A 13,681-nucleotide genomic window follows, 5' to 3' on the forward strand; every position below is an offset into this window, starting at 1 on the left:
GGCTGACTCTTAACTTTTATAAAGAATATCTCTTTGGATTTGAGACTTTAGTCTTTGCAACTTTACAGATCTTCTTTATGCACCAAGAGCTTGTAACACTCCAAAGAAAAAGGAAAAATTGAAATCGCATCATATGACCCCTTTAATATTCATTTGTTGTGTACATTACTTATTACTAATACTTTCTAAATATGATATCAACCGCAACCAGTTGAACTGAAACTGCTCTTTTAATTATTTTAAATAAATAATATAAAATTGCATACATTATTTAAAGGGAAAAAGTAACATTAAAAACATACATTTTAACATTAGATGTCAAATTTTGATGTTAAATTCACAATCGTTTAGTACAGAATTGTTCTATACAGTATGCAGTTACATCAGAGGTAACTAATTCAATTACAGAAAAATTGAGAGTAATCCCATACTTTACTTTTTCAAGGAAAAAGTAATTAAATTACAGCAATTATTACTTCTTAATGCATTACACCCAACATAGCTAATTATCATATTTATTTCTAGTAATTGTTACCATGGTAAATTTCCAAACAAGAAAAGTTGTTGCTAGTGTCACATGTTAGTTTAATAATTGATTGCCCAAACATTCTGAAGACGTTTTGATTGCCTGACATCGTAATGGTGGATGTATTTATTAATTATCATACTATGGCATAAGCCAGATTCCACAATTCAATAACTTTTGATCACTTTTAACAAATACTCTTTAGAATTTTTTTTGTAGTATTTAAAATGTTTTAAAAACAAATTTAACAAATCACCAACATTTTGTGGTATAATTGCGTTGTTTAGATCTATAATAAAGTGATAAATAATTAGTGTTTATTTTATTAATTTATTGTTTCTAGATGAATTGTCCGAGTTTTCCTCACGCAAAGCGCTAGAGCAGCGAACTGTTGCTATGGTTACTCCTCAGGCGAACTAACTAATAGTTAGCGAAAGCTTGTAACCTAACTTTTGCTGCTAAAATATCTAAATTATACGCAACAAAGAATAGCTACACGTCTTTAAGACCCCCCAAACCTTAAATAAGGTGGTCAGACCCCCCTATAAAACCCCTCCTCCAAAATTCGCCACCTGACTGCAGCGGCAGGCTATTTTAATCTAAAGCAGATTAGCAGAATGTACACAATACGTGCCTGTTTAACTGTCAGGCGTGCTGTAGTGCGTCTCCGTGTGTGTCTTTAAGTAGTACACTGCGGTAGGAGGAGTTGTAACGGTTGTGACGCCGCCAGCGGAGCCGTGGTGCTGAGCTGAACAGCGCCTGTCCACCTGCAGTAGGGTGCGAGACCGACCGGGGCGATATTCTCTCGCATCGCTCAGCGGAACGCTGCAACCGACAGCACGTCTCGCAGGAATTATCTCCACGTTTGTGAATAACAAACATCTGCCTCCTCTGCTGGTGGCCAATATGAAAACCGACTGCGCGATTCTTGTGGCGTGTGCCTTAGTTGTGGGCACCTCTTTGGTAAGACTAAATGTTTTATCTACAAACATTCTGTAAGTAATAGTACTTGAATTTAAACACCCGTAGACTGACCGTATGGAACAGTGCGCTTGTATTTGTGCGATTTATGTCCTCACTTACTAGAAGAATAGTGGTGCATCGAGCGTTTACTTTGTCTGTTTGGAAATCCAGAATTGCTTTCGTAGCACTTCTGTAACAGTCGATTTTTGTTATTTTAAATAACATTCAAACAAGCAAATCAGTTTGTGCTGAACACTGGTCGTCTATCAGGTAGCTGCAGTGGCTTGCAGCTGCACTTTTAGCACACATTGCAGAGGATGCGGCGATGCCTGTGGTGTGTCTGCGAGTAATAGTGCTGCTCTGTCCTTACTGGAGGAATATGCAAATGATTTGTATTCATATTAATATTCATGTTATTGAAGATTCATTATAGAAGATTCATTCAATAGGAACATCAGGAATGGTTTAACTTGTAGGATACTAGAGAACTTGGTTAGTGATTACTTATGGTTAGGAAATAGGAAACATTAATTTAGTGGAAGAAGAAAAACGCACGTATAACATTAAACGAAATCTAGAAGATGCTGGGTGTTGAGTAAATATAAGTTGTGGATATAAGACACACACTGCTGTTGAATGTGGCAGATATTGACATTCTCTTTGATGACTCATTCAGAATAAAATCTGTATCCAGCTGGGGGTGAAATGTAGCTATAGAGCTGTATTCACATGGTGGGCAGAGGCAGCGCTGCTTTAGAAAGTACCCATCTCACAGCCCGTTGACTAATGTGATCTGTAGGGAAGCTTTGACACAGACTTTTCCTCCGTGGATATATGAAAGAGCTTAGTGCGTCGGCTCTTTGTTGTCTTGATTTTTCAGGTTCATAGTTGTCTGTTTCAGAATGGAAAAATATAGGGAGAGCGAGAGAGAGACCCCTAAAGGCAACTTCTCGTTCGGTTTAGACACAGCCGAGGCCTGAGCTTGAACCCTGAATTGTTTTAGAAAAGCCCACCATACTGAGACCGGGATAACTTGAATATGACCCACCTTCTAATTATGCTAAATCTCAGTGGTGAGCACTATCCATTGATGCATACACATACACTCTCTCTTTCTCTCTCTCTCTCTCTCTCTCTCACACACACACACACACACACACACACACTAGGTCACTATCCTAAAATAGATGCCACTGTAATGGGCACAGTTTCTCTACTGATTTACATGGCAGAACTCCAGCACAAGCTTCTTTACTCTGCACTTCCTGTCTTCAATCGCATCCCCATTTTCTCCCTCGGTTTGTTTTAATCATCAAACAGGCTCGTTTAGCTCTTGTTAAAATTTAGAAAAGCTCTTGATGTTTTCACTCGTGTAAATTTCTTTAAAACCACCATTAGGGAATGCAGACCTCTGAATGCGAATTAAGAGATTTGCCGTTTTTGATTATGAATGTGTTTATTTTCATGGAGGCATTGAATATTCAAACACTGTACAGGACTATAGCAGTAATATGCAACGAGGGGTATGTGCACACTCCAGAGGGTATTTAAGCAGGTTACAGGGGGTGCTTGAAGAGATTGAGATATTGCTTTGTTAGAACTACAACCCCTAACAACAATTGTTAGAACAATTAATTGTTTAATTAAAACAATTAATCTCAATGATTAATCCAAAGTTTTATTTATATATTTTTTAAGGAATTAAAGAAAACCAAAAAATGTAATATGCTAGTTTTGTACATTTGCATGGATTATATTGATAACAATTGTTAATTGTTTTTTTTCATATTTAATTTTATTTTACTTAAATTTATTTTATTTGATTTTATTGATGTTACTGATATTAATTACTGATATTGACCGACTATAGTGATTATTATATAATTTATGAAAACTGACTTACTAATATTATTACTGTTGAAGATAAATTATATCCATTAAAAAGGAACACATTTTTGGTTTAAACCAAAACCAAAAAAAATGTGCTAGTTTTGTACATTTGCATGGATGATATTCATAACAGAATGTTTTCTACCATTTATTGTATTATTCCCACTTTTATTTTATTTTCAGTTACTTTTATTGACTGACTAAAAGTGATTATGATCCAATTTATTAAAAGTGAAGTTTTAATAATATAAATAATAAAAGCTAAATTGTATCCAGTTTAAAGAAACACATTTCTGGTTTACTGTTGATTAGGTTGCTTGAGCCTTTCTAAAGGCAAAGTGGAGGGTACATTAGACAAAAAAAAAAGGCTTAAACTTGTCTATAGAACAGTTTGTCTTGAGTTTGCCTCCTGAAGGTATTTATATCGGTTTCGATAACCTTGAATAAGAACCACAACCCTGTGGTCACAAATCAGTTTGCCTAACCACTTCCTCTCTCCTGTGTCTTCATAGCCAATAATGTCTGTCTTTCTCAGGGGAGTCACGGAAACGCTCCATGCAGACCAGGTTTCTCCCAGAGTTTCTACACCGTATTTGTCCCAAGGGGTGTGCTGCAAGGCCTGAACATTCACAAAGGTAAGAGCTTGCAGTGCATTGCGCGATTCGGCGCAGGTTTAAATGTATGTGTGTTAATCTCAGTGGAGCTTTAGCAACAGGTCTGTGGGTGTGAATGTAAATACTTGTGCATCACTTTCTCTCCCTCTTTCTGTGTGTTGGCTAAATGTAATATGTAAAAAATAATTCTAGCTTTATTATTGCATAATTATAGACAATAATTCCCAAATAATCAGGAGATCTTGTTGAATATCCTTCAGTACCTATGCAGTAATTTTAGATTAGTTGTATGATTCCTCAAAAGGTGATAACAGTGATCTAAAACCAGTTTCATCCGGCTTCAAAATAAGCACAGTGCGGAATAACAAGCACAAATAAATGGTTTAGAAAGGAAGAGCGGAGATGCAGATATGCCAGCGTGCTGAATGTTGATAGTACACACAGGACCAGTAATGCAATTAGAACATGTTTAAAAAACACAATGCTTTTCAAATGCAATTTTCAAGGTCGGCAAAACGTCAGGTGATGCATTTAAAGAAATGCATCCATGCTATGCCAAAAACGACGCTTTCATCTAGGTGGGTGTTGTAATGTATACGCGTTCCTAATCGTTGAGAGCTACAGTTGGCACATGTCTGCATTAATAAAATGCACAAAGCCCATGTCTCCTACTGATCACAATCAATACGCATATTATTCAGCTTTAGTTTGACTATCAGACAAACCTTGGCTGGGTGATTAAAAACATAAATAAATAAAAAATGGAAAGAAACCCATAATCTGAATTTAATGGATAGTTCAGTGGCCCGGCTGGCTACAGAAGTCTCATTTAAATCTTCTGTTCGGCTCCCGCTGGGTGTTTTTGCCGCTTTGAGCTTTAAGCTTTTGCTTTTTTTCCCCACTCCCCCTCTGTCCTGCGTCTAATACAGTTCCTCTGTTCTTTCCCACTTCTTTTCAGCAAGATTTCAGCCATCCCTTTATTCTGTCACTTTTCATTGCCAATGTACGTGTGTGTGTGTGTGTGTATGCACATGTTATGCGGGGATATGCTTTATCTATGGAATTTGTTTTGCTGTTACGGTAAGAGAAAGGATGTCGGGGGAAAATTGGACTTGCAGAAACAAATCATACAAGAAAATGGCACATTGATTCGATCAATTACCAGTTTTTTTTCCCCACTGCATTCAAACTTTGATTGAGTATAACTGTTATCAGACTAATCAATGGTTTTATTCACATGAACGTGGTTGTGTAGAGGGAGATTTATTTGTTGTTCTCATTCTGGCTGCAACTTTTGCGCTGAGGCGGAAACACAAAATCGAATCTTCGCAGTAATTGCACGATCTGTTTTTATAATTTATATTTTATTCTCAATACTTTTAGAAATGTTCCTCGTATACTATACGTCTAAGATCTGTTTGTTTTGATTCCAGCCTGTGGAGGTGTTGAGGGAACATTGTCAGTCATTGACATGACAGATGTGCTTGTTACACAGCAAGTCGGTGGAGTGTTGGCGTGCGTGTCCAAGTGCTTGCGCATGAGTCAATCATTTTGTTTACTCGCGGATTTAGATATGAGCATTTTGCTGGGATCGGCTCTCAAGCCTGTGCCCACAATATCCACCAGCGTTCAGGCGGCAACCATTCCTTCAATATCCAATAGTGCACTCTTCATTTTAAAAACATGCTTACCCCAGCACAACTTGGCACTTGGGTGTATATCGTCAGGCTGCAGTATGAGCCCTTATAGAGAGTGATTAATGTACAGTCACCGGCCTGGGGGAAGGGTGATGTGTTCGGAGGAACCATAGTAATCGGGGAGTGGGGTCGCCTCACAGGGACATTAATGATAACAGCCTTGTGTAACCCAGAACCGTCAAAGGGGAGAGTAATGGGTGAGCTGGAGTGCTCGGTAGGGCCAGCGAGCATCAAGTCAAGAAAATCCAGCGTCAATTTAGCTAAGACTGTAAACATTGGCCTGACACCTCGAGAATGCTAATGCTGAAATGGGAATTCTCAGGAGTGGTCTAAGAGTTGAACTCGGCTGAGGAATCGAGAGTAGAAAGTTCCGCTTGAGTTGCTTCCATAACTGTTTAATATGGCTGTGGTGCACTGGACAACTCAGTTCTCTAGGTACTGCTTAGCATTGGTCTTTATAAAGCCTGGCTATCCAAACAGAATCAGCTACGACTACTCTTTCATGGTCAGAGCAGTCGGGGTGTCTGCCAGCTGTCCGCTGGTCTCACAGCTGCTTGCGATGCAATTGGCTGATTCCGTTTAATTGTGTTTATTTTCTATTCATTTACAATGGTGTTTGTTCGCGCTGGGCTTTTTAATTATAGCAAAGTTTGGATATTATGACAACAGCAGTGCATTTATACCTATTATCCTCTAATCCTCATGATCACTTTTATTGTGCTTCTATGGATAACGAGCCTATTAAAGACACGGCCCTCGAATGAAGTCGACTGGAGTGGTTATAATTCAACCATCCAACATTTCTAATAACTTTACACAGTAAAAACAGACAGCGTGAGTCCCTTCAGGCGCTCTGCCTCACTAGACGTGATTCATCTTCACTCAGCATGTGAAAAGATTCATCATTAATGCTGACAAATTATAAATGCCAGGGTTGTCACGTATTCAGCTGGCCCCAGGAGCATATGAAAGGCACCCGCATGGCCACGGTAAATAGGTATGGTAAGCATTTGTGTTTTACATGATTGGATTCCAGATTCTAAATGGGAAGTTTTGAATCGCGTGTAACGTTGACTGATGATGCGATCATTTAGCATGGCTCGTTATTGCGGTAGGCAGTCTAGCTCAGCAGAAAATGATATTTTATGAGGTTTTATTGTGTTATGTCATGTCTTCAGGCGTTTATGCAACCGTTTATAGTCGTATAAACTCATGCATAAAGGGCCCATCTTGCTTGACATGTACGGTGGGGTCTAAGTGTTTGAGACCACACTGAAAATATGAGATTTAAAGGAACGAAGGAGTGTTACATACAGTCTTTAAAAATAAGAATGTGTGAGGTTTGTGCATGTTTGTGACATTGATTCTGTGTGCAAAAGTCATGAACCAGTGGAATTCATGAAGCCCAAGTGCTGCTGTCATGGTAACACTTTACAATTAGGTTCCATTTGTTAACATTAGTTAACTACATTAATTAAGATGAACTTACAGTGAAAATGTTTTGTAAATGTTTCATTTATTTATCTTAGTTAATGTTAAATTCAGCATTTACTAATACATTATTTAAATCAAAAGTTGTATCTGTATATATTATTTAATGGACACGAGCTAACATGAACAGCTCTATATGTATTTATTATTTAACTAACATGAACGAACTGTTAGCCAACATGAGCTAACATGAACTAACAGTTGTATTTTTATTATAGTTAGTCAGTGCATTAACTAACGTTAACTAATTAGGGCCTTATTGTAAAGGGTCAGAGTTGTCAATAAAGCAATAGCAAAAAAATAAATAAAACCAAGCCAAATATTAAGAAATACAGAAATGTAAATGTATCTGTATATGCAAGTTATATGTATACTTAGAGTATATATGCATATTTTGTATATTGTACAATCTTCATACTTTATCTACAATATATGTGTCAGACTCTGTTCCATGTTTTGTCTGTGTCTTGCTCCCCAGGTGTTCCTTTCCCATGTTTAATTTGTCCCAGGTGTTCCCCATGATGTTTCATTGCTCCCAGGTGTGTCTCGTCATCCCCTCCTCCTGTGTGTGTATAAAATGTGTTCCCAGTCCCAAGTTCTCTGTCCGCTGTTGTACGTCTTCCTGTGTACGCCTTCCTGTGAACGTCTTCGTGTGAACGTCTTCCTGTGTTCGTCTCCCTTGGTTCCTTGGTGGTAATAAAGTCCTGTTAAACGTATTCTCCAGCGTCTCCTCGTTCCTCGTGTGTGTGCATCGTGACAATGTCTATGTTTGTTTGTTTTTTTTTGTCTTTTTTGTAACTTTACAGCAATGTTTAGCTGATATTTATTTTACTTAACAAAACAAAATCGATTAGAAATTATTTTGAAATATATATTTGTTTTTTCAGTGGTCTTAGACCCTTTGACCCTTTTTGGATGTTACTACAGTTCAAAAGTTTGGGGTTGGTAAGATTTTTAAATGTTTTTTAAAGAAGTCTCTTATGCTCACCAAGGATGCATTTTTTAATATATCAAAAATACAGTTAAACAGTAATGTTGTGAAATATTATTACAATTTAAAATAACTGTTTTGTGTAAACTGATATTTTTAAGCATTCTTTGATAAATAGAAAGTTCAGGGAAAACAGCATTTATTTACAATTACAGAATTCTTTATTAACATTATAAATATCTTTATAGTCAATGCATCCTTTCCAAATACAAGTATTAAAAAAAACCTTACTGACCCCAAACATTTGAACAGTAATGTTCATGCGATCAGATCAGTATAGATTTAGAAGAAGAAAAAATAAGGATTCGTATACTACATACAAACCATTTATATGAGAGTATATTGTCCATGAAGACGAATGGAGCATTTGAGCACTGGCCTTTTTCAGAGCAGGACCCCACCTGGGAGAGATAAACCATGAAAACGGGTATTCCACTGATTGCACATTGTAGTGTAAACCATCATCTTGGCCTAAGAGCAGGATCAGTAACTTTGAAGCTAAAGACAGAGAGATGGAGATGGGGGGAGGACAGGTACACTCTTGCACACAAAAGAACAATCTGATTTGAGTTGCACTTACCCCTAAATGGTGGTCTGAAAGGATGCTGTCAGAATCTGTTCAAGAGAACATGAGCGATGAACTTCAGTGCATAACCCTTTAATATCCGAAACAGTGCTGGTAGGAAACGGAAGTCAGTCGCCTTTGCTGTTAGTTCAGAGGCGGCCATTAATCATCTTAATTACTAGTGCTTATGCATAGTCAGAGTCATTTGACTTCTCTGGCAGATTTGTGACATTTGCAGTGCCACAAAATATAGTGCCTGCTTGGATTTCTTAGATATTCTCCGCATACACCACATTTTATCATCAATAAAATATAGTAAGTCCCCACTTCAGATGTCCTTTCGCTTTAAAAAATATGCCTCTCCCACAAGGACATTCATTAAATCCAATCGCACAGACATCTTAATGCAGTTTTACAATAAAACCAGAACTAGGACTCCACCTGTGAGATGGAGATGCTTGTCGCATGGACTCCCTGGCTCTCTCTCTGCTTTCCAGTCATGTCTTGAAGTTTACCTCATTATCTAGCAAACACATTGCTCTCCATACTTACACTGTGCTGTGGAACCTCTCATGGATACAGACATTCACAAAAGCTCATTATGGTACTGCTTGAGTCCTGTGTGGAGCTTTGCAGTCACAAACACAACAAGGTTAAGAGTTTTTTTTTATAAAACGGAAAGTTTCAATTGAATTCTGATTGGATGAGCTATATTAAAATCAGTCTAAACAGCAGATAAAAATAAAATTACTGCTAAAAAGTATAAATGATTATTGTTGTTGTTAAAAAAATAATAAATATATACATGAAAATGATATATAATATTATAAAGCAGAAAGCACAGTTTTCAATTTCATCGTGCTGTTTCCATCTTATGGTCATGTATTGTGAAATAGCAGCTTACAAACTTACAGCTTTTGATTTCATAATAAACAGCGCTATCAAGCAATTGAAACAAAAATTTTCTATTTGTTTTGTATTGCTCAATGATGCTTACATTTTATATCGCTGAAGATAACATGATTTATGCTGTTCTCTAGGATGATATTTCTTGCATTATCTGCTGTTATTGAACAGAAACCAGCAAGGTCTGCTACTCAGCTCAAGTGGACCAAGCATTCAGGAGTGTACCATACATACAGACTTGATTTGTTTCATGCCTGATTTATTTTTCCATCACATTTCCATCTAGTTTTCCACACTGTACATAGTGAGTACAATATATCAGTCAATATTAAAGGGAGAAATCTTGATTTCCTTCCCATCCCTCTCTCATGCTCTATTTCTACCACGCACCTAACAGTTCTTTATTAAGTTTTCTTATGACACCATGGTTCACTGTCTATTTGAATATAAATCAGATTGGATTTTCATCTTAAAAGCAGACTTTTCACTGCTGGCTGCATGTGTACTATTAGCCAGCAAGGCATTTCTACTTTTGCACTGGCCCCGTCACTTAGAGTTACATTCTGATCTAACATAGTCAGGTGCTTTGGTGCTTGAGGTTGTTAACCTGAGACCAATGTGGCAGATGAGGGCTGTGATTCTGATGGAAGGCCTTGATCACACTGCTATTGAAAGAATAATTATGTTGATTCATTCATTATTAAGAATGTTAACGTGAATAGTTCTTTTTTTAATAGAAATTTCATTTCATTATACAAACCCGATTCCAAAAAAGTTGGGACACTGTACAAATTGTGAGTAAAAAAGGAATGGAATAATTTACAAATCTCATAAACTTATATTTTATTCACAATAGAATATAGATAACATATCAAATGTTGAAAGTGAGACATTTTGAAATGTCATGCCAAATATCATTTGGCGCATCATAAAGAGGAAGATGCGACACAGAAGACCTAAGACAGTTGAGCAACTAGAAGCCTGTATTAGACAAGAATGGGACAACATTCCTATTCCTAAACTTGAGCAACTTGTCTCCTCAGTCCCCAGACGTTTGCAGACTGTTATAAAAAGAAGAGGGGATGCCACACAGTGGTAAACATGGCCTTGTCCCAACTTTTTTGAGATGTGTTGATGCCATGAAATTTAAAATCAACTTATTTTTCCCTTAAAATGATACATTTTCTCAGTTTAAACATTTGATATGTCATCTATGTTGTATTCTGAATAAAATATTGAAATTTGAAACTTCCACATCATTGCATTCTGTTTTTATTCACAATTTGTACAGTGTCCCAACTTTTTTGGAATCGGGTTTGTATATCAGGGTGAAAAATATGACACATACGCAAGGACACGACAATCCAAAAGCACAACTTTTATCTATAAAACATTTCTATGTGATCAGACTATCAAAGAATGGCTAGAACAAAATACAAGGACATAGTTTACTTGTGATCAAATTTTCAGACTCATTCCTTCAGATTCATTGAACACATTTAACTCAAAAGAACGATTCCTTTTCAAATTGGCATTGGTGCTTCTCTTAGGAACATCTAGGGCAAGGACATCTAGGGCAATGGTCAAGTCTTATGGACTGTTTTTATGGTGCTTTTGTGTTCCAGTTCCCATTCATTATTGTGTGGGGAAAAATGACCCACACATTCCTCAAAATATCTCTTCTTTTGTTCCACAGAGTAAAATAGAGTGAAACTGGCTGCTCTTTTTCTTAAAATAAAAAGTGCTATCAATGTCCACAAAAACAGTCCATGAAACTTGTGTGCATCTGAAGCCATATTCAGTGATATTTTAGCATTATTTATATACTATTACTGTATCATATTTATTATTTTAATTTCAATAATTGTAGGTGTTTTAGTAGTATTTAGTAGTTTTTTAATATTAGTATTTCACTTTTTATTTCAGTTTAGTAATTTAGTAAGTCATCTTAACCTTATTTTATTTGATCTCAGTTCGTTCATTTAACTTAATTTTTAGTTAATTTAACTTAATTTTTAGTTTTTCATGTAATATTTATATTTTATTTCAGATTTAAGTCAACTAAAATTATTTTTCATTTTATTTTACTTTTCAACATAATTTTCCATTTGTTTGGGTGTACTGATAGTTTAAGAGTATTTATCTTATGGTATATATGTATAACAAAATACATGTTTTTACACATCATGAATGTGGAACTAAACAAACTCTCTCACTTTTTCTAAATATACATATGTATGTGTGTTCTCAGTGGGCCATTACGAGTTTCATGACTCTGACCTAGCGGTGTCTTTATTTCCTCATCATGCCCTTAGGTTCTGTTTTAATTACTTCATCCTTTGACATGGTGGGTTTATTTTAAGGAGCAAGTACTAACACGCCACCGGGAAAGCGAACATGATTCAGCCCAGAGAGTCTCAAGGTTTGGCACCAATCTAAACCGAGTCGAAGAAGGTAATAGGAAAGAGGTTAGGTGTAGCGCTTTTTCCCGTTGTTGGAGATCGCAGAAGGGCCTGGGGTGATGAAGAAGGGAGCATGTGAAAAAAGAGGTGAGGAATGCTAATTGTATTCATAAGATGCAGCCTTAGTTTATCCTTATCTGTGCGCCTCTCTCTCTCTCTCTCTCTCTTCCTTTTTTTGAGGCTTGCAGACAGCTTCACTTCAAGTCCTCAGGCTGTCTTAAAGAGATTCTGTTGAGAGGGCTGTGGTCATGGACTGTCGGACATGCATTTAGTCTGTTTGCTTATATAAATGCAGGACTCACAAGGAGACATAAATACACATGGACAAACAGAAAAGGTGTTGCTGAGAATATTTGGCTGACGTCTTGAATTTGAATCACATACACAAACACGGGCACGCAGACTCTTCTCAAGCCTGACAGTTTGTCATTTGATTGGTTCTTTGGGGTTACATTCGGTGTTTGCAGCATTTTGAATTGATTGACAAGGGCCACAGGAAGTGGAAGCATCCCTCCATTCAGTGAGTGATTATCTTAAATGGAGAAATTAAAGGATTACAAACTGGCCCAGTAATCCAGCTGTCAATCTGTTGACTCATTAAGGAGTTGGAAGAGAGAGGGATAGAGAGAGGGATAGAGAGAGAAGAGAGGAAACTTTGGTGTTTGGAAGAGAGGATTAGTCTTTTGGTATCTCACTCGGCTCCATTTTCCTAATCTTTATGAAACCTTGTATCATTGTAGGTGATATTGTCATGTATATGATGTTCTGTTAAAAGAGATACTGTAGTTTATCCAGAAATGAAAATACTGTCATTATTTACTCGCCCTCATGTCATTTTAAACCTGTTTGACTTTCTTTAGGCGACTTTTTAAAGACTTGGCTGCTCTTTTACATTTTGTAAAATTGGCCCTCAAAGTCCAAAATGACTAAAAAGCACATTACAATAGTATAAAAATTTAAAAGAAAAAAAGTCAAAATTTGTGTGCATCTGAAGCCATATACAATGTAATTTCAGTAATATTTATATATTGCTATAATATTTATGAATATGTAATTTATATAGCTTTTATTTTTATGTTGTTAGATTTCATATTAATTTTAGTTTAGGTTTTATTAATTTTGTTATGTGCTTTAGTTTCATCATTTTTATTCGTTTTTAAGTATTTTTATTTAGATTAATTTGTATTTCAGTTTTAGTTTTGGTACTTTTACTTATTTTTAGGGCTGGGTAAAAAATATCGATATCTCGATATTAATCGATTCTCATTTTTTTCGGAACGATATCAATTCTTAAATCCCAAGAATCGATTAGTCTAGCCTGTTTTCAGTTAATGGACGGAACACTGAAGGGCACTTCCCATCCAATAAATCGCAATAAGCATTGTGCTTTGGTACTTTTAATATGAAACAAAGTCTCAGATTTCAAATTATGTCCATTGTATTGCAATATTCAAACAATAAATGCCGTTTTGGCGCTGTTTAATGTGGAGTGATAGATCGCGCTGTAGCGCCTCAGTTCAACAGACGCGGCAGCGCGAGGCGCACGTGAACTGATCATCTCCTCCACATTAATACC

At 36.5% G+C, this 13,681-nt stretch overlaps 1 pseudogene; it reads left to right on the forward strand.

Moving 5' to 3' along the window:
• The window catches only part of LOC107696813 (cadherin-4-like), a 261,385-nt pseudogene that overhangs the window by 18,177 nt on the left and 229,527 nt on the right, over window positions 1-13,681 (forward strand).

The sequence above is a fragment of the Sinocyclocheilus anshuiensis genome, unplaced genomic scaffold (assembly GCF_001515605.1).
Source record: "Sinocyclocheilus anshuiensis isolate Anshui unplaced genomic scaffold, SAMN03320099.WGS_v1.1 scaffold710, whole genome shotgun sequence".
Lineage (NCBI taxonomy): Eukaryota > Metazoa > Chordata > Actinopteri > Cypriniformes > Cyprinidae > Sinocyclocheilus > Sinocyclocheilus anshuiensis.